The following is an 18,055-nucleotide window of genomic DNA, read 5'->3' on the forward strand; positions in this document are numbered from 1 at the left end:
TAGAGAACCGCTAGACTCTGGTGTCTGGGGCTTCCCCTTGTCCTCGTTTTTCTGTTTTCAGCCCTGTTGTGGAATGGACGCTTCGGATGAGGAACTAACCCCAGAACCCGCCCCCCGCCCTCGGGTCCCAAAGTGGTAGGCCGCCCACTGAGGAAATGAGAAATCCAGGGAAGAGAGGGGCTGTCAGGGACGCCTAGGCATTGTCACCGCCCTAAGGCCAATGGGCAAGCTGTGGAAGTTCTCTGAGCTGGAGGCAGAGCAGAGGCTCCTTCTGTTAAGGGAGAAGAGGGAAGGTTCAGGAGGAGAGGACGTGGAGGTGAAAAAGCCCTGCCTGCCCCATAAAGGCAGGGGGACCAGAGAGCAGACACAGTGGCAAGAGGGGATGTTGCTGCTTTGAAGTGGTTTCCTGCTTCATAAAAGCGAAAGGCCTTGGCTGGGCTGGGTAAATATTACGTTGGCCTCTGACCCTCCACCTCCCTTGACTGCTGCCCACCCCCCACCCCCCACCCCAGCTTCCTTTTTTTTTTTCCCCTCCTGGGCACCAGAGATACCTGAGGGAGAAAAGCCTATTTTCTCAACTTCAGAGTCCTCCCTGGAAGCCTAGGTCAGAGCCAGACAGGAAGCCCAGGCTCCTCCCCTGTCCCCAGACAGGAGAGCCCTATCTGCTCCATGTTGGCCCAGGTGTTGTGTCCCCAGAGGGGGTGGGGGTCAGGATTTCACGGTCACCTGACAAGCCTGCCCCCTACACCACCCTCACCCCAGGCCCCTAGGCCTTCCAGCCAAACCCTTTGGCATTCAGTGGGATGAAAACCCACACCACCAGGGTTTCTCTCAGGCCAATACCTTCCTGAGTTTGATCCGGAAATGAACAGATGTCAAGTCCAGCGGCCCACTCTGAGGGACCGCCAGGGTGCGGGGCCCTTCAGCTTTGTGGACCAGAGGGCCCAGTGCTGAGACACTTGGGGCAAATGATATGAATTGCATGTGACCCCGGGGGAAGCCACACCTGGCACCCTGGTGTAGGAGGTTCAGGCCCTACCGAGCAGGGTGTGGGAACAGATGGCCAGGAAGGGTCTGCTGTCAGCATAAGGTCCTAATGCACGGGAACAAAGGGCCTTCGCTCACACTTGTCACTCTCCCCTCTTCCTAAAAGATTTCTCACCTGCCACAGGGGCTCATCCACCATTTGCTCTCTGATCACAGGAGGGAGGCGAGAGGGAGCCCTGAGACACTCTAGGAGAGTTGGCCCCTGCTGCTTATCCTGCATCTCAGTTTCTCCATCTGTACGGCAGGAACGCGTGCCTTCCGTGACTACCCAGGCACCGTCGCGTCCCTTTGTTTCCGGAGCCAGGCATAGGAAGATAGTTAGGGGATTTGGAAAAATGACAATTGTTGCAAATATGCAAAACCATTCTAAAATTTAGGGCAGGAATAACGCCAAGCTAGGGACATCTCTCTCTCTCCTTCTCTCTCTCTTTCTCTGTCTCTCTGAATTTGTTTGGAACTTTCTGAGAAAATAAGATTTTATTTAAAGAAAATCTATGTGCTAAAGGTTCTTGTGTATAAAAATAGATAAAAGTCCCAGGGGAACTGGAAAGGGAGAGGGAAGCCAGGCGTATTCCTGATGCTGTGGGGGCACACGCATGGCTCATGGTTAACATTTAACCGTGGGCCAGGCGGGGTGGGAGGGGGTTGGAATTTGAATTCTGAATGTGCTACTCGTGGGGTTTGGGTGGCTGCTGCTTTAAGAGTTGAGCTGACGCCGTCACAGAACTGGTCAGTTGGCATATTTTTGGGAGTCAGCCTGGCCTGGCGGGAGAAGGCGAAGATCTCAGGGGCCTCGGGCGGCCTGCCTGCAATAAGGCTTGTACCTCTCCTGCAGAGAGAGCTCCTCTGAGTGTATTAATGGGGCTGACTCAGCATGAAGGGCATTGGCAGGAGCTGGGCCCCAGAGCCCAAGCAGGACCACGTAGGTCCTTGGCCAGCGCTGATCAGTGGATAGAACAGCTGGATGTCTGGTGAGATGCGTCAGTGTCTTCTTGTAGCCCCAGGAGCCCCCTGGCATCCAGCCTTGTCCCTTGCTGGAAGCACAGAGCCTGGGAAGGTGGCTCTGGGAGGAGAGAGTCCTGTCCGTTGGCAGCCTGGTCCAACAGCCAACTGTGGAAAATGAGTGTGGCAAGGTGCCTTTTCCTTTCTAAATCACTTTTGAGGGGCACCTGGGTGGCTCAGGCAGTTAAGGGTCTGCCTTTAGCTCAGGTCACGATCCTGGGGTCCCCCCCAGATCAAGCCCCACTTTGGGCTCCCTGCTCGGTGAGGAGTCTGCTTCTCTCTCTCCCTCGCTCCTCCCTCCCCACTCCTGTTTTCTCTCTATCTCCTTCTTCCCTCTGTCCCTCTCACTCCCTTGCTCTCTGTCTCAAATAAAAAATCTTTTTTAAAAATAAATCGCTTCTGAGAAAACAGCTTGACTTACAAACGAAATGGGTGTTTTCGGTGGACTGCCTGGGAAGTGTTTCTGAGTGTGTGATGGAAGCGCCCGCCCAGGCTCCTATCATAGATGTGAAGCCTGAGTCCAAACCCAACTGGGTGAGTAGAAGGGCCCGAGTCACCAGTGGGTGGCCATTCACTGCCCTCCAAGCACGAGGAGGCTTGTTGGCCCCAGCCTCACCCAGCCGGACGAGCTGCCCTCAGCCACTTCTCTTCCAGTCTCTCCTGTCCCAACTGTGCCCAGACACCGACCCCATCCCTCTGTCTCTGTCTTTCCCTCGGGGCAGTAGTCCCTGAGAACACCCACGTCTCCCCCTGTCTGCCGGCCTGCAGGCCCTAGGACACCCAGACGGCCTCTCCCTGGAGCTGTGCAAAGGCCCCCCTCTTTTCACTTGCTGCGACCAGCTTTCCTCCATCCACCACTGCAAGCCTTGCTATTTGCACAGTCAATGGCCCTGGCAAGGCCAGGCCTCCCCTCCCTCCCGAGAGGCGCTGTGGGCACTGTTTGTGTCTCGGTCTCTATAGACTCAGCATTCAGCACTTGAAGAGGGTGAGACAATGGCCTGAGCAGCTGCCTGCAGACGGGGCTGGCTGGGAGGCTGCCGGGGAGGGGAGCGGGAGCGGCAGGCCAGCCAGAGTTTGGGCCCCACGCGTGCACCTGTGAGCTTTCTCAGGCAGCCGGGGCCAACGCAGAGAGAATGAGCCGGGGAGCTGGGAGCCACAGGACCTGGTCCAGGCCACCTGATTGGCGCCCTCCGCATGCCCGCAGCTTTCTTGGCTGAGCTTTCCACCAGCTGTGTAGTCCCTCGGGGCCCAGAGGGAAAAGCAGGGTCCTGGTCTCCCCCCCACCTCTCCCCCGGGAAGCCACAGTGTGGAGCCTCAGGACAGGAAGAGGCAGGACACTTGCCCAGGTAGAGAAAGCAGGGGACGCTTAGCCAGGAGCCTGCCAGGTAGAAGAAAGGTGCATTACTTGCAGAGATCGAAGGTGGTGCAATAGAATTCAGTTTGATGGAATATGCGTTTACTGAATACGTACTACATGCCAAGTGTTTCATGCGGAAGGCATGTCCCTGTCCAGGCTCGTGACAGGCTTGCTATATGGCCGGGGAGGTCGGGGAGGCACATACATGATGCTCACACAAGTTCAGTGTAAGTCCTGCAAGCGGGCGGAAGAGGGAGGGATTAAGCCGGGCCCCAGAAGGGGCCCTCGAGGGAGGCAATGAGCCCTGCTGCATTTGGGGACTTTAAACAGAGGGTGGAAGACGACACCCCGGTCTCAGGAAGGGATTCCTCTGTGGAGCAGAAGGGTACAGCAGGTGATGGCTGAGATCTGCACCCGCTTCCAGGTCTCGTCACCTGGAGGCCCAGGTTGCTGCTCAGTAAATACAAGGGAGGAAGAGGCTCCGCTGGAAGTGAGGTGGAGGGCTGGCCTGGGCTGTGAGAATGACCCGCAGCTGCTGGCCTTAATTCCATAGTAAATAGAGCTGGTTCTCACCCCCACCCAGCCTCCACCCCCTCGACTCCCCCCAGAGCAGTGTGCCAGGGAGGCTAAAGCCCTCGTCTCCCCGGGAGCCAGAATTCTCGCAATCACGTGAAAGTGAGCACTCGGTCCAGGAGCCGGGGCCCACCCGTCGGCACGGAGTCTGGGTCAGCTCTCGGCTCGCACAGCCCTAACTTCTAATCATTGTCATAAACAGGACGGAAGCAGCTGCTCACTCCGGTCTATTATCAGCTTGGTTGGAGACAGAGAAATTTAAATGACAGTACGATGCTTAGCAAAGAAACGAAAGTCGGTGTTAAAAATAAAGAAAACAAGACAGCTTGTTTCATCGAAATGGAAGGGTTATTAAACAGCCCCGAATTAATCAGTGATCTGCCAGGGCTGAGAAGTGAAGAGCAGCAGGGCCAGGGGAGAGTGGGGAAGGTGGGGGAGAGAAGGCCCCGGGCAGGTAGGAGCTGCCTCTGCTCCCCCGGGCTGGCTGCGGGGACTGCGGAAGCCGGCAGGCGTTCAGAGGGGCAGGTGGCGGCTAATTCTCTGCCCCCCAGGGAAGAGCAGCAGGTGTGTGTGTGTGTGGGGGGGGCTTTAGCACCCCAGCCCCTCTCCTGACAAAGTCCTGCTTCTGGAATCTCTCCAATGGCCATCACCTGTGCCAGCCCTGGGGGCCACCCACTGGCCCCTGCCTTCCTACCAGCCAGGGCAGGGTGGGAGCCAGGTGACCTTCTGCAGGTGGCCCCAAGCTCCCCACCAGGCCTCTAGCCCCCCCACCCTCCGCCTTCTCACCAGCCAGGGCAGGGCAGGAGCCAGGTGACCTTCTGCAGGTGGCCCCAAGCTCCCCACCAGGCCTCTAGCCCCCCCACCCTCCACCTTCTCACCAGCCAGGGCAGGGCAGGAGCCAGGTGACCTTCTGCAGGTGACCCCAAGCTCCCCACCAGGCCTCTAGCCCCCCCACCCTCCACCTTCTCACCAGCCAGGGCAGGGCAGGAGCCAGGTGACCTTCTGCAGGTGGCCCTGAGCTCCCCACCAGGCCTCCACAGTCCCGAAGAACTCAACTCTGAGTGGAGCTCCCGATACCCCACCCCCATTCCAAAGCATGTCCCCGAGTATGACCAGCGTCGTGCCCACCTGGAGGCTGGCGTGACCATTGGAGCACGTGATCTCTCCTTGGCAATCTCAGGTGGTGCCCCCCCACCCCCCCCAGCCCAGGTGGCAGAGCAGCGAGGCCACAGGAGCCCTAAGCCCCACCTCCACATCTAGTACCTTGGCCACAATAGTCCACCTGGCATACACCTGCCTTCTCACCTGTGAAGCGGCACTGCTGCCGCTCCCTCAAGGCTGCAGGACGGGGACGCTAACGAGATGACATAGTGAACTCTGAAATCACGGCGCACACGGCAGCTTCTGTTACGGGCGGTGGTTGGGGGGGGGGGTGTCCTGGGCCTCGAGAACAAAACAGCAGAAGAGAGGTTTTCCGGAGGACACGGGATGGCTCTGGCGGAGAAGCAGCCTTGCTCGCACACCTTGGCGGGGCCGTGGGAGGGGAGGCTGCGGCTGAGCACATCTGTGTGCGCGTGTGCGCCCATGCGGGTGTGCAACATGTTGGATCTTGAATCAATCACTCCCGAGAGCATTTTCTCTGCTCTTTGACCTCAACATTCTTTCTCCTTGCCCCTCCCTCCCTCCTGCTTCCCTCCTGGCTGTTTATCCTTTTCCAGACTCTTCTCTCACACCCCATTCATCATCAGGGGGGTGGGGGAGGTGGGGGGACAGATTGTCTCACTCTGGAAGTTCTTTTCATCTCCCGCCCCAGGTCCCCCACTGCTGCACCAGCCTGCGTCCCCCCTGCTCTCCCTCCAGCACATTCTTCTCTCCCTGTGTCAGCCTGTCTGATAACAGGGGCCTTTACTTTCCCTCCAAGCGGGACTGGGGTCACAGACATCGCCAGTCGGGAGGACTGCCAGGCTCTCAGAGAGGCCCTGATGCCACTGCAGGTGTTTAAAGCTCCTGCAGACCAAGTGCTCGTGCATCTGGGCAGAGGCAAGCCCCTTGAGTGGACAGGATCTCTTTCTGGAATGGCAGCCACCTCCCAGGCCACATGGGTCCTTTTTATGGAGCTCCAGCGCACTTCTCCTGTTCGTGTACATGCCTGTGAACGTGCCTGTTACTTAAGAGAGGCTGCCTGGCAGCTCAGGATCTTTTCTGCAAGAGCTCAGAGTCTCAGACAAAGAGAGAAGAATAATAGAACCTGAAGGTGGGAAGGTACAGGGTGGGGACACAGCCTGCTTAAGAAGCTTCCTCTTAAAAAGGAGTTACAACTTTTTATTAGAAGGCGGGCTGTCAGTTCAGAAGAGCCCCGGAGAGGAGGAGATGCAGGCGAGGATCACATGGGGGGGATTTCACCCCACATGCTGGTCAGACCCGGCAACAGGAGGAGCCCAGAGAACTCGGAGCTCCAGCCCAGGGACTGTCCTGGGCTTCGGCTCCCGCTCCTCCTCCCCAGGGCTGGCTTTCCTCTTTCCTCCTTCCCTCCCTCTTTCCCACCAAGGGCACATGGATGAATCACCAAGAGCAGCAGAAGCAGCCCTTAAATCACCCTCGAGGTGAGAGCAAGTAGGGGGTTTGTTGGAAAGCGTGGGACTCAGGGGACTGGGGAGAAAGACGATAAGGGACCAGCAGCACCCAGTTTCTCCTGAGAGGCCAGGGCCTCAGGAGCTTCCCTGAGCACAAGAATCACCTGTCACCTGGCTGAAGCAGAGCCTCCGGCCTTTGTCACCAGCACACACAGGGCAGCCGGCGCTGCCAAGGAGGTGATGTCCTTGTATGGTGTTTCTCCAAACACAGAAACAAGAGTCACTGGTGTTTATTCAACACCGTGGAGTTTGCAGACACTTTCTGTACCCATTGTCTCATTGATTCTCACCACAGGCCTACGAGGTGTCCTTCCACAGCTGAGGACACGGAGGCTTCGAAAGGTTAAATAACAGGTTCAAGGTCACCGAACTAGGAAGTGGTGGAGCTAGACCTGAGACTTGGGGTCTGTCCCCAAAGCCCACAGTCTCTTTGCTGCACCTGCTGCCCAGAGACAGGCCCCACAGTGACTTTGACCCCCTTACAGAAGAGCCCTGTTCTGAAGCCACCCCACCCCACTCTGCTCTTGATCACTCTTGCTGTCAGTTGGCTGCTTATTGCTATATGCATCTTGTGTGATCTGTGAACTTGTGCAATTTGTGTCTTTGGAGCTCTCTTGCCAAGGCTCCTCCTGCACGATCTCTGTCTGTGTTGCGCATCCTTCGCCAACAGAACGCCCCCCCCCCGCCCCCGACCACCATTCTTCTTCATCCTTCTCCCCATCTCATCCACCTCCCAGTGGCATTTTCTCTTTCCCCAGTGGGTTGAAGATGGACAACAGCCAGGGGCCTTCCCAAACAGTTCACTCCCTTCTTCACTCCCTCCGTCAGTTGTGGCAAATCCTCGAGCCACGCCTGTTAGTTCAAACCATGTTTAAGGGCAGACTGGTCGCTGAGAAAAGCACCTCAGCACCCTCGCTACTTCCCCTCTCCCCTGTTCTCCCTGATTCAGACTGAGCACAGAATGGGGTGAAAGGCATCACGCTATCCTTGCACAGGATGCTGAAGAGCATGAGGAGGGATTGCTCCTGCACTCCTATCTAAGAGCCTCTAATTCGATGCAGAGGTAGGACGCAGTCACATAATAAGAGAGCCGACAAGGCAATGCAGCAGGCGCTAAAAATGACAGTTCCTGATTGACTTTGGAAGGGACAGAGGTGATTGGGGGCGGGGAGGTCCTAGAGGCTTCCTGAAGCTTTGAAGGACGGACAGGGTTTGGAATGGGCCAAGAAGAAAGTGGAGACAGGTGTTCCAGGGAGAGCATCTGCAAGCGGTGAAACTCTGAAAAGTGTCCTGGGGACTCTGCACACGAACCGGTTTGCTGGGAGTAGAGCCACTCTGGGAGGGGTGGAAGGGAAGCTGTAGAAAGAAGAGCCAGCTTGGGAAGAACTTGAACTTGGGTACTTGGCAGTCCAGCCTTGAGCCTACCTGGGCAACAGAAGGTGCTTCCATAGGTGGCTATCGCACTCTGGCCATGTGCCCAGCAAGTAGACAAACCGGACAGGAGATCTGTGGCCCAATCTCAGCTGCCAGTGGCTTTCACCAGGGCCCGTCGCTGCCGATAGTGTCTGGGCCAGTCTCACGTGCACCACTGTCAGGGAGACAATGCCAGGCTTGCTGGTAAAGAGACCTCTCTGGAGCTTTGGAAAGCCTGACTTTGGGAAAGGACGGGGTTTGAAAGACGCACCTGGGTCTGGCACCAGTGGCTCCCGTCCCTGCCATGAGGACGAAGCAGCAATGGTGGGGAAGGCTCCTTGCCCCTGGAGCACGTCCGTGGCTGGCTCTGGGGGCCACCGGGGAGTAGAGAGGCAGGAGGGTCTCCAAGAGAAACAGGAGGTGCCAGGGAATGGCCAGGGCTATGCTGGTTTTCCTTCAAGAGGAGAGAGACGGGGCAGCTTGCAGGGAAAGGAAGTGGGGTTTAGGGCCAGGCCATTGCCTGAGAGCTGAGAGGAACGCCTGGTGTTTTGTTTGGATTTTTTTTTTCCTTCCTCTGCTTTTCTCTCGCTTTGCCTCCCACTGCTGTGAATCGGAGCTGTGTCATTATTCCTTGAAAACATTACTGTTAATGGCAGCATAATATGCCATTATGTGGAGTAACCGTAATTTATTTAACAATTTAGTCGGAAAAAAAAAACAAAAGAAAAAAAAAAAAAAACAATTTAGTCGGGCACCTTCTACCCCGTGTCCTGTTCTCCTGCCCCATTCCAACCTCAGAGCCCTTGGCTCCCCCGTGTACAGTAAGGATGGGGTGAGAAGGCAGGAGATACGTCTCCAGGCTCCTTGGAAAGGTCTTTTGGAATGTCTCTGAAAGGTGACTGCCAGCTAGCAGACCTCTTGCCACAAAACTGCCCCAGAATCCACCCCTACCTCCCCCACCCCCACCCCCACCCCCACCCGCAGCCCTGCTTCATTACCAAAATAAAATGGGAGCCTTAGGTTTTGACCTTTACAGTACTTGCCAGATCTTACTTAACATTCTGCAGAGTTTTCCCAGACCAGCGATAAGAGGGTTTGGTGGAAAAATAACATCTAAATACGTATAGGCAATGTGGAAGAGTGGGGGAGACGTGTCCGTCGGAAAGTCCCGCTTCTGAGTGGGATGACGCCGGTCCAGTGATTCAGCCTTCCCAGGATTCGGGTTTTTCATCTGTGAAATGGGGAGAATAATGCCCATCTTGCAAGAGAATCACAAAATTCTCCGTTGCACCGGCAAAGGATCTAGCGCAGTGTGCCACGGAGCAAGGGGTTAATAAATAATATCGTAACTAGGATCCCTGGGTGGCTCAGCGGTTAAGCATCTGCCTTCGGCCCAGGGCGTGATCTTGGGGTCCCGAGATCGAGTCCCACATTAGGCTCCCTGCATAGAGCCTGCTTCTCCCTCTGTCTGTGTCTCTGCCTCTCTCTATCATGAATAAATAAATAAAATATTTTTAAAAAATAATATCATAACTATCATAACAGTGGCTCCTTTTTTTTTTTTTTATCATTTCTGTTAACAGGAAGCAAATGGCAGTTGCTATTTTATGCTGCTCACGGCCCTCAGGGCATGAAGGCTCCGAGCACGACCCCGACTCGGCTTAGCCGTATCCCCACTTTTATGCCTAGCCTGCCTTTGCCAGGAGCCTGAGAATTCCTCTTTCTGCCCTTTACTCCCAGAACGCCTCCCAGAGCAGTAGCCCCACTTCTAGGATGGTGTAAGCGGGGCCAGGGGAGAAGCAGGGTGACCGCTCCAGGCCCCACGCCGTGCAGGGGGCAGGCTTGCTCCCAGGGCCCAATGCTCAGGGTCCCGCAAACTCAAACTCGCAGGAATTCCTTCTGCCCCAGGGGTGAGGTGCCCATGGCAGGCATGCTCCTCCCTGGCCATCCCCCAGAGGGGGTTGAAGAGGGCAGAGCCCAGGGAAGGGGGCGGGGCGGGGGGGGGAGCAGCTGCTTGAAATTGATTGCTCTTGTAGTTGAGTTTAGACCGTGGGCTCTCTCAGTGCTGCCCGGGTGGCGACCTTTAGATAATAAAGGGAATTCTGGGAGATTTCTGACAGGCCCATGACATATGGGGCAGGTCTGCAGGGTCAGGCGGTGTATCTCCCAGCTCCTGGCCCCAGGGTAATGAATCTTGTTTTGACTTTGCAAAGCCAGCCCGGCCCTGCCCCAGAAAGGAGCCAGGCCCCCTCCCCTCCAGCACCCCTCGAGCGAGTGTGTGTCTTCAGAGCCCTTCATAATTCAGGGAGACAACTCCAAGCTTTTATGGCCTGTGAGAGGAGAGGACAAACACTGCATGTTTTGCTAAGGCCCTGGGAGAGCTGGTGTGGTTTCCAGGGCCCCATCAGGGCCACCACTGGGAGAGCTGGGGAAAAAAAAGGCAGCAGAAACCCCTCGTCCCGGTGTAACAAGGCAGTGTGGTCCTGCACCAGGGCCGGGAGAGGAGCTGGGCTGGGTTGGAGGCAGTCACAGGCCATCCCTTGGGGTCTCAGGGGTCTGCTGGTAGCACACCTACCCCTCTGGGCAGGAGCAGCAAGGACAAGGACGATAGGAAGCCCTGCCGGAGAAGCCCCACCTGGGACTGATAGCAAATCCCATTTCTGATCCCACTGGGGATAAAGCGGTGAAAGGCAGCGCGGATGAGTTCTCCGGGCCCCGGGTTTGCTCTGGGTAAAAGAGGATGTGTGCTGGCTGCCTTCAGCTCCCACGGAGACGTGAAGAGATTGACATCCCTGATGCCTCGGCCCTGTGCTGGCGTGTGCAAACATGCGTGCTTGCGCGGGCATGCATACACACCCACTTCCTTTAAAAGAACAGCGTCCATGAGCCAAGACGGTACAGTACGGTACTCCCCCCAACGCTACGTTAGTTCACTAGGGCTGCTGTCACAAAGTGCCACCAACGGGGTGACTGCGACGACAAAAATGTATTGTCTCCGTTCTGGAGGCTACAAGCCAAGGGGTCTGTAAGGCTGGCTCCTTCCGAGGGCCGTGAGGGAAGAAGGGTCTGTTCCAGGCCTTTCTCCTGGGCCTGTCGATGGCTGTCTTCCCCCTGTATCTCTCTGCTTGATCTTCCCCCTGTGTCTGTCTGCCTCTGTGTCCACATTCCTTTCTATAAGGACACCCGTTGTCATTTGGATTAGGGCCCACCCTAATGACCTCATTTTAATTTAATTACCTCTATGGAGCCAGCATCTCCAAACACAGTCACATTCGGAGGCACTAGGGCTTTAGTACTTCAACGCATGACTTTTGGGGGTTCACGATGGAGCTCCTACCGCCTGCCTCCCTGCCTTTCCTGCCAAGACCCAGCCTCTGTCCACTGCGCCATCGAGAGGTCGAGCCCATCGCTGGCATGTTGCAGAGTGGGGGATCCAGGGCAGAGGACCACACGCAGCTCTGGTCATCCAGACCCTCACCGCCTCGAATGTGGGCTCCCCTTCACCGCCGATGGGGACCGTTGGGGCCTCCCACATTTCCTTCTTTTACTCCCTAGTGCTTGGCCTTTGGGTCTGGCTTACCCACCTGTGACAGGAATCCCGGGTATAGACTGGGGTTGGGGGGGACATCCCTTTGCTCACAGTGGGAGACCGTGGCTGGATGGGAGGGCCCCAGCGTCATCGACTCCACCTCCTCGGGATGGCTGTCGAGGGGGCACGGAGGCAGAGGCCCCATCTCCCCCTCCGGCTTCCCTCACCGTCCTCCTCTTGCTCCGGGGCGAGATGTCGTCACTTAGCTTCACATAACAGCACAGAGTCTGGGGGGAAGAAAAAAAATGACATTCGATTAATGAAGCAAACGCAGCTGGTATAGCAGTGACATCTAAATTGTTCCTTTGGTCCTTTTATTTTCTGTAGGAAGTTCTCCCTCTCTCCACAACCGCCCCCCCCCTTTTCCCTTTAAATCGCGTGCATAAAATACGCTAATAACAATCTTCGGTGTCTGTGCATGAGTGACAGCTGAAATAAGAAAAAGACTAATCGTACCTCCTGCAGCCCTGTCACATGGAGATTAAATGAGCCTCCCGCCCGCCCCTCCCCCTCCGTGCTCGCCGCCCCCTCCCCCACTCTCTCCTCCTGCTCCTGGGCTCTCCTCAATGAGAATCATGGGCATTTGAATAATAATATTATAGACGCCATCAGGGTGACAGTGGGGAAAAAATCAGCTCAAACCCATGATTATTCCTTCAATCTAATAATTATTTAAATACCAGATAACTCCTTTCACTCTAATTGAGGCCTTTCAGCTGTCGGCATTACCCGGGGCCTCTGCGTTCGCCCTCTCGCTCACCTTGTGCTACCCAACGTGCCTGGACTACCTCCGAGGTCCGTGTTAGACAGAGTGACACTCGGAATGTTTGCATGTACGACTGCGCACATGACATTATGACAGGTCCTTCAGGATCGTGCCGCCCACGGGGGGCAAGCCAGAGCCCCAGAATCCCACATGTAGACACTTTATCCTCATAGACTTTAACTCGTCGGAATCTTAAACCCGAAGGAGCCTTCTGAGGTCACTGGGACCAACCCCTCGCCTCTGGGTAAACGAACGTATTCCTAGACAGCTGTCGGGGAAAACTCACCGTTAGAAAAGCCCGTAGTCTCCCTGGCATTAAGCCCAGGAATCCTCTCCAGACAGAATGTCCCCCTTAACATCTAACTTTAGTCTCTCCTGCTGCAGTTCTCTGTGGGAAGAAGAGGCTTCTTGTCTCTTAGACTACATCTGACCTGTCTGTGAGGTTTTCCGCAGCCCGGAGGCATGTGGCATGGGACACCAGCACCCCCGAGTCACGACGGGGGTGCCATTCCTGCATGTGAGCACGGCTGTGGCTTAGAGGAGGTCAGAGGAGGTCATTCTCCCGACACAGAAAGGTGCCATTGACTGGCTTTCCCATCCCCCATGGCCCTTAATCCATCGCCTCCTTGAGTTGGCCTGGGCCTGGTGGCAGGCTCGCCTCTGCCCGTCACGGGACTGCCACCATCAAAGGCACCTTCTTTCCCCCAAGCAGGGCAGTCTTCAGGCAAAATGTAACTGACCCTCAGGACCCTTTCCCCTACAGCAGAGGAAGCACTAGACTTTTTGTCACGAGGTCTAGCCTGTCCCTGACTCATTTGTGGTCATGTTGGACAATTTGTTTTCTTTCTATGGGCTTTGATTTCTTTATAAGAAAGAAAGAAAAAAGGAAGGGAGGGAGGGAGAAAGGAAGGAAGGGAGAAAAGAAGGAAGGAAGGAAGGAAGGAAGGAAGGAAGGAAGGAAGGAAGGAAGGAAGGAAGGAAGGAAGGAAGGAAGGAGAGACACAGGGAGAGAGGGAAGGGGAAATGAAAGAAAAGAAGTGCATTGATCTTACAATCACCTTTAGTATTGGCTCCAAATTCCTGCTTTACAGGCTCTACTCAGTAGAAAGGAGAGCTGAGACAGAGGACAGACTTCCCTCTGCGGTGGGTGAGGAAGGAGGTAGCGGTAAAACTCAAGAGCAGCTGCTAGCTCCTTCTCTCCCGTCACGGCCTTTGTGGCCACGCTCACCTTTTCTCCATCACTGTCTGGCTCCTTAGGATCCTGGCTGTGTGAGCCACCTCGTCGGTGCAGGGGAGGACTATGAGGCACCTTTTACCATTATTGTCATGAAAAATATTATAGGCAAGAGGATCCTGGTGATGAGGGTGCAAGTGGTGGTGACAAAGGTGGTGACAGTGACAAGACAGTGGAGATAGCGGTGATGGTGTTGCTGCAGATGGGTCCACGGGTATGACACCTACCATCATGAACTTGGACTCAGTTTGGCAAAAATGGTATCCCGACTCTTACCCCTCTTCCTATTGGCTCCTTTTGCTGTGAGGGAGGCCAAGGGAAAGCGTAGAGGCGCGTCACTCAATCTCCTGGGGAAAGCAGCAGAGTGGGGAGGCAGGGAGGAGAGAATCCTGCCCTGAGCTGAACTGGGAGTGCCTGATTGTCATTTCCTCCTTGTTTCGCCACCGACACCTCCAGCAGCTGATCTGGAAGGTAGTAGATGCTTCTACTGGCTGTCACCGACACCTGCCTCCTGGATCCTGATCGGGGAGATGGTGTCATCAAGCACTCTAAATAAAATATTTAGTGATACTTGCCTCCCAAAGAGGCAAGGGTGGCCTGTCCGTGGCGTCAGGAGTGCTCTGGGTAAGATGTCTCCAGAGGCGGCACAGCCGAGAGGGCAAGTGTCCTGGATTGGGACCGGGGCTGGGGAGGAGAGAAGACAGGCAAGTTTTGGATCTTAAGAAAGCATGTGACAAACTGACTTCACATACAGCTGCAGAGGGAGAAACGACAGAAAGGAGGACGCGTAATTAAGGGAACCCTCCCGGGGTTGACATTTCACATTGGGGGTTAGGAAGAAATGCTTAGGGATACTAAGTCATAGGCACATGTTCACGGGCTTCTCCCAAACCGAGGCTGGAAAATTCATTCTAAGACAGAGCATGGGATGATGGAGTTCATGAGGAGCTGGAAATATTGACAAATAAATTATTAATAATAAGGGCTAATGTATCTGGAACTTCTCAAATGGACTGGACATCATCCTAAGTGCTTTATATGTATCAGCTGACTTCATCGTCATGATCCCGTGAGACAGATGCTATGACCAATCCCATGTTATATAGGTAGGGACATAGCATCACAGGACGGCTAAGTACCTTGACCACGTTTACGCAGCTGTCGGCTCTGTTTGAATCCAAGCATCTAAGTTCAGAGCTCATGCATTTAACCATTAGAGCACACTGCCTCTCATCAGAGGCACAAAGGTTCTGCTGTCCTCTGAACGCAGATCGGAGACTTGATCCTTGCCAGCCGGGCCCTGCTCTGGAATGGCTGCTTGGTAATTTCAGCCTTAGCCTGGAGAGACGGAGGCCAACTTGGCCGTCGAGGCCATTGTCCTTGTGAAAGCCACATTCCCAAAGTGGACTCTGGGCCTCCTCTGCCAGCCCTGCCCTGCAGACCACACCTCCTCTGGACTCCAGTGCCTGCTGCTGCCATTTCCGAAGGTCCCAGGAGCCTCCTGTCCTGGAGCAGATGCTGATTAAAGAGTGGAAAACAGTCCCTTAGAGTGGTTGAGAACTCCTAGCCCAGACAGCCTTACCAGCTAGCACGGAAGGACCTCAGGTCTCAATTACAGATTCTAGAGGCTCAAGGGTATCACTTCATCTGAAAGGAGAAATCTTACAAAGTGGTTCATTCAGGCCCCTTTATTTTTAAGATCAAGAAATAGACTCGGGGAGATGCTAGACTGTTTAAAGCCATAGTACTCACGGGGGACACAGGCAGGATTTGAATCCTGGGTTCCCAAGTCCCCCACTCTTCCTCCTGCCCCCTGACTTCGTACCTTCTAGCCACCAGGCCACTTTCCCATCCAGAGTTCACCCCCCAGCATTCTGTGCCTCCACTGGCTGCCGACAAACCGTGCTGGGACTTGTGCAGTAGTATGACCGAGGAGATCCCCTTGGATCTATTCCGTTTCCCCTGATACAGGCTTTCCAGATCAAGCCCCTTTACCGGGTCAGGGAGATCTGGGCCTCAAAGGTCTACCCACAATGTTTATTCCCACGGAAAGGAAGAATATGAACAAAAAGGGAGCTCGGGAGCTCTGGCAGGATTCCTGAAGTGCAGTCTCCTGGGGAGGCTTCAGGGATAATAATAACCTCCGGCACAAGTTGAGTACTCGCTGTGTCCCCAGCGCCGTGCTAAGAGGTTCCCCACGTCATCTCATTTGCTCTTGTGACCACCTGACAGGTACCTTCTGTAACTGCCCCCATCTTGCCAGAAAGGGGGGTGAGACTGACTAGTCCCAGAGCCCAGACCGTCCCCAGATTCCGCCCTATTCAAACTGTGCCTCAGGAGAGTGGGCAGGGAGGCGAGATGGTTGATCTTACCCTCAACCGTGTGCTTTGGCGTTATCTCTGCCACCAGCACCTTCTTCCTCCAGCCACGGACTAATCGTGTGTGCGTGCGTGTGGTGGAGAAGGCAGGAGCGTCACGTCCACCAACTCAGGGCCAGGGGGTCTCAGAACGCACCTGCTGAGAGACCGAACCCGAGTGCAGGGTGGTGGCACAGCCTTCCTCACAGCTCCTCGTGGGACCCTCTGCCCTCTGCCTGAGGCCGAAGGAGCTTTCCTACCCGGGGACAGGGGCAGGCCCGAGTGGCCTCTTGTCATTCCCCGTCCAGCTGGGGAATGCGAGGATTCTGTTATTTCCTTTCCACAGCTCCTCTTGAGGAATTCACGTCCTGCTACCGGCCCCAGGACGTCACTAAAAATAACCTCTGGTTTTCAAACCGAAAGCTCTGTCTGTCGGGAGGCTTTGCTGGTGCGCGCGTGGGGCCGGAAGGGCTGTGTCGGAGTCGTTGAGGTCAGCCCGGGCCTCATGCCGCTGTTGCCTTCCTCTTTCCAAGGAAGCCTGGGGCCCATGAGTCACCCCAGAACACCCCAGTGGAGCCTGGTTGGAGGCGGGTGGTCAGGTGGGGCCTCCCTCTGGCACCACGGTGGCTGTGGGGCCTGGAGGAGGATAAAGATACTGAGCCCAAAGGGCGGATTTCCAAGGTGGCGCCTGTTCTAATTCTAACCCATTCCAGCCAGATTTGGGGGGGGGGGTGTGGTTTGAAGGAGACACGACTCTCCTAGGGCGCCTTGGAGCCAAGTCTCCATCCTTGGTTTGGGTGCTTCCATTCCTGCCGCCTCCCGCGCCCACGGTTCTGTCCGGACTTGCCTGGGAGGGTTGTCCCTGAAGGTCAGAGGCAGCGCTCGCAGACGTGGACAGGCCCATCCTCTGCCCGGGAATCTAGGAGCTCTCCACAGGAGCCCCACCTTGCCCTTCTGGGCAGCTTCCTAGAGTACAGAAAAGCCTCAGAGCCTGAGGGTCGGAGGGGAAAGAGCAAAGGAGTCAGGACAGGAGAGTGACTGGACTTCAGGCAGGACAGGCTGAGGCCTGGCATTGAGCTCACGCACCCTTCCACGGTCGTGCCCCCCCAGCCCCTCCCCACAGTGGCTGGAATGGGCTAACCCTCAGCTCACCCCCCTCTGCTCCTCCCCACATTTCCAAACCCAGAAGTCTTGCCCAGGTGGCTCGAGCTGGACTCAGGTGGGGAGCTAGAAGCTGGAATTGAAAGAGGATTTTGATGGAAGGGGCCCGTGAAGCAAAATTTGTACAACTCTGCTCTTTGAGCTTCTTGGGGAGAAGGCACAGGAGAGGAGGTGAAGGCAGAGATTCCCAGGTGGGTCCTCCTGCGATTCATCCAGGTGCTTCAGTGCCGTGGAGCCCCCTTTGCACAGGGGGGAATGGCCTCCACGCCCCTGCGCAGCAAAAAAAAAAAAAAAAAAAAGGTAGCCAGTCTCCCTCCGCAAGGACCTGTGGAGAAGCCCAAGTGGAAGCAACTTCCGCCAGACCCGACGGCCTGCCCACTGGAGAGGCAGTGACTGCCACCTGCTTGTCCCAAAGCAAGGTGGGGGGGTACCCACCCTTCTCCCTGGGGCTGTTCGGGCCCCTGAATGGAGCACGTGAGGACCCCAGTCTCAACAGTCTCCCCATGTCTCACTTTTCTGACCCATTTCAGTAGCTAACGCTCAGGGATTCTTTCTGGAGAGGACGGGGCCGAGGGGCAGTGGGGGGCACTGTGTTTCAGGATGAACAGCCCTTCCCCTTCCCCATGGAGGACAGAGGAGGAGAAAGTACTGAAATGCAGCAGTGGAGGGGGAGCTGGTGGAGGCTGGGGCTGGAAGTCTGAAATAAGAAGGAATTTTATTTGCAAGATCAGGCTCTGGGAGTAGTTGACCTGGAGAGCCTGAAAGAGGGCCTTCTAAACAAGCTTTTCAAAAACAGGAGAGATTTCCACTCGACCGGGAGAGGACAGACGTGACACCTGGGTAGGGAGGACAGGCTTCCGTGCCGACGCTCAGATCGACTGGCTGGGTGAACTTAAACAGTCATTTAACCTCTCTGAGAGATA

The 18,055-nt window shown here is 55.7% G+C and overlaps 1 protein-coding gene across 3 annotated transcripts in view; it reads left to right on the forward strand.

Moving 5' to 3' along the window:
* Window positions 1–18,055, forward strand: part of PLXNA2 (plexin A2) — a 206,308-nt gene that overhangs the window by 7,539 nt on the left and 180,714 nt on the right. The window lies entirely within an intron of this gene.

The sequence above is a fragment of the Canis lupus genome, chromosome 6, assembly GCF_048164855.1.
Source record: "Canis lupus baileyi chromosome 6, mCanLup2.hap1, whole genome shotgun sequence".
NCBI classification, from domain to species: domain Eukaryota; kingdom Metazoa; phylum Chordata; class Mammalia; order Carnivora; family Canidae; genus Canis; species Canis lupus.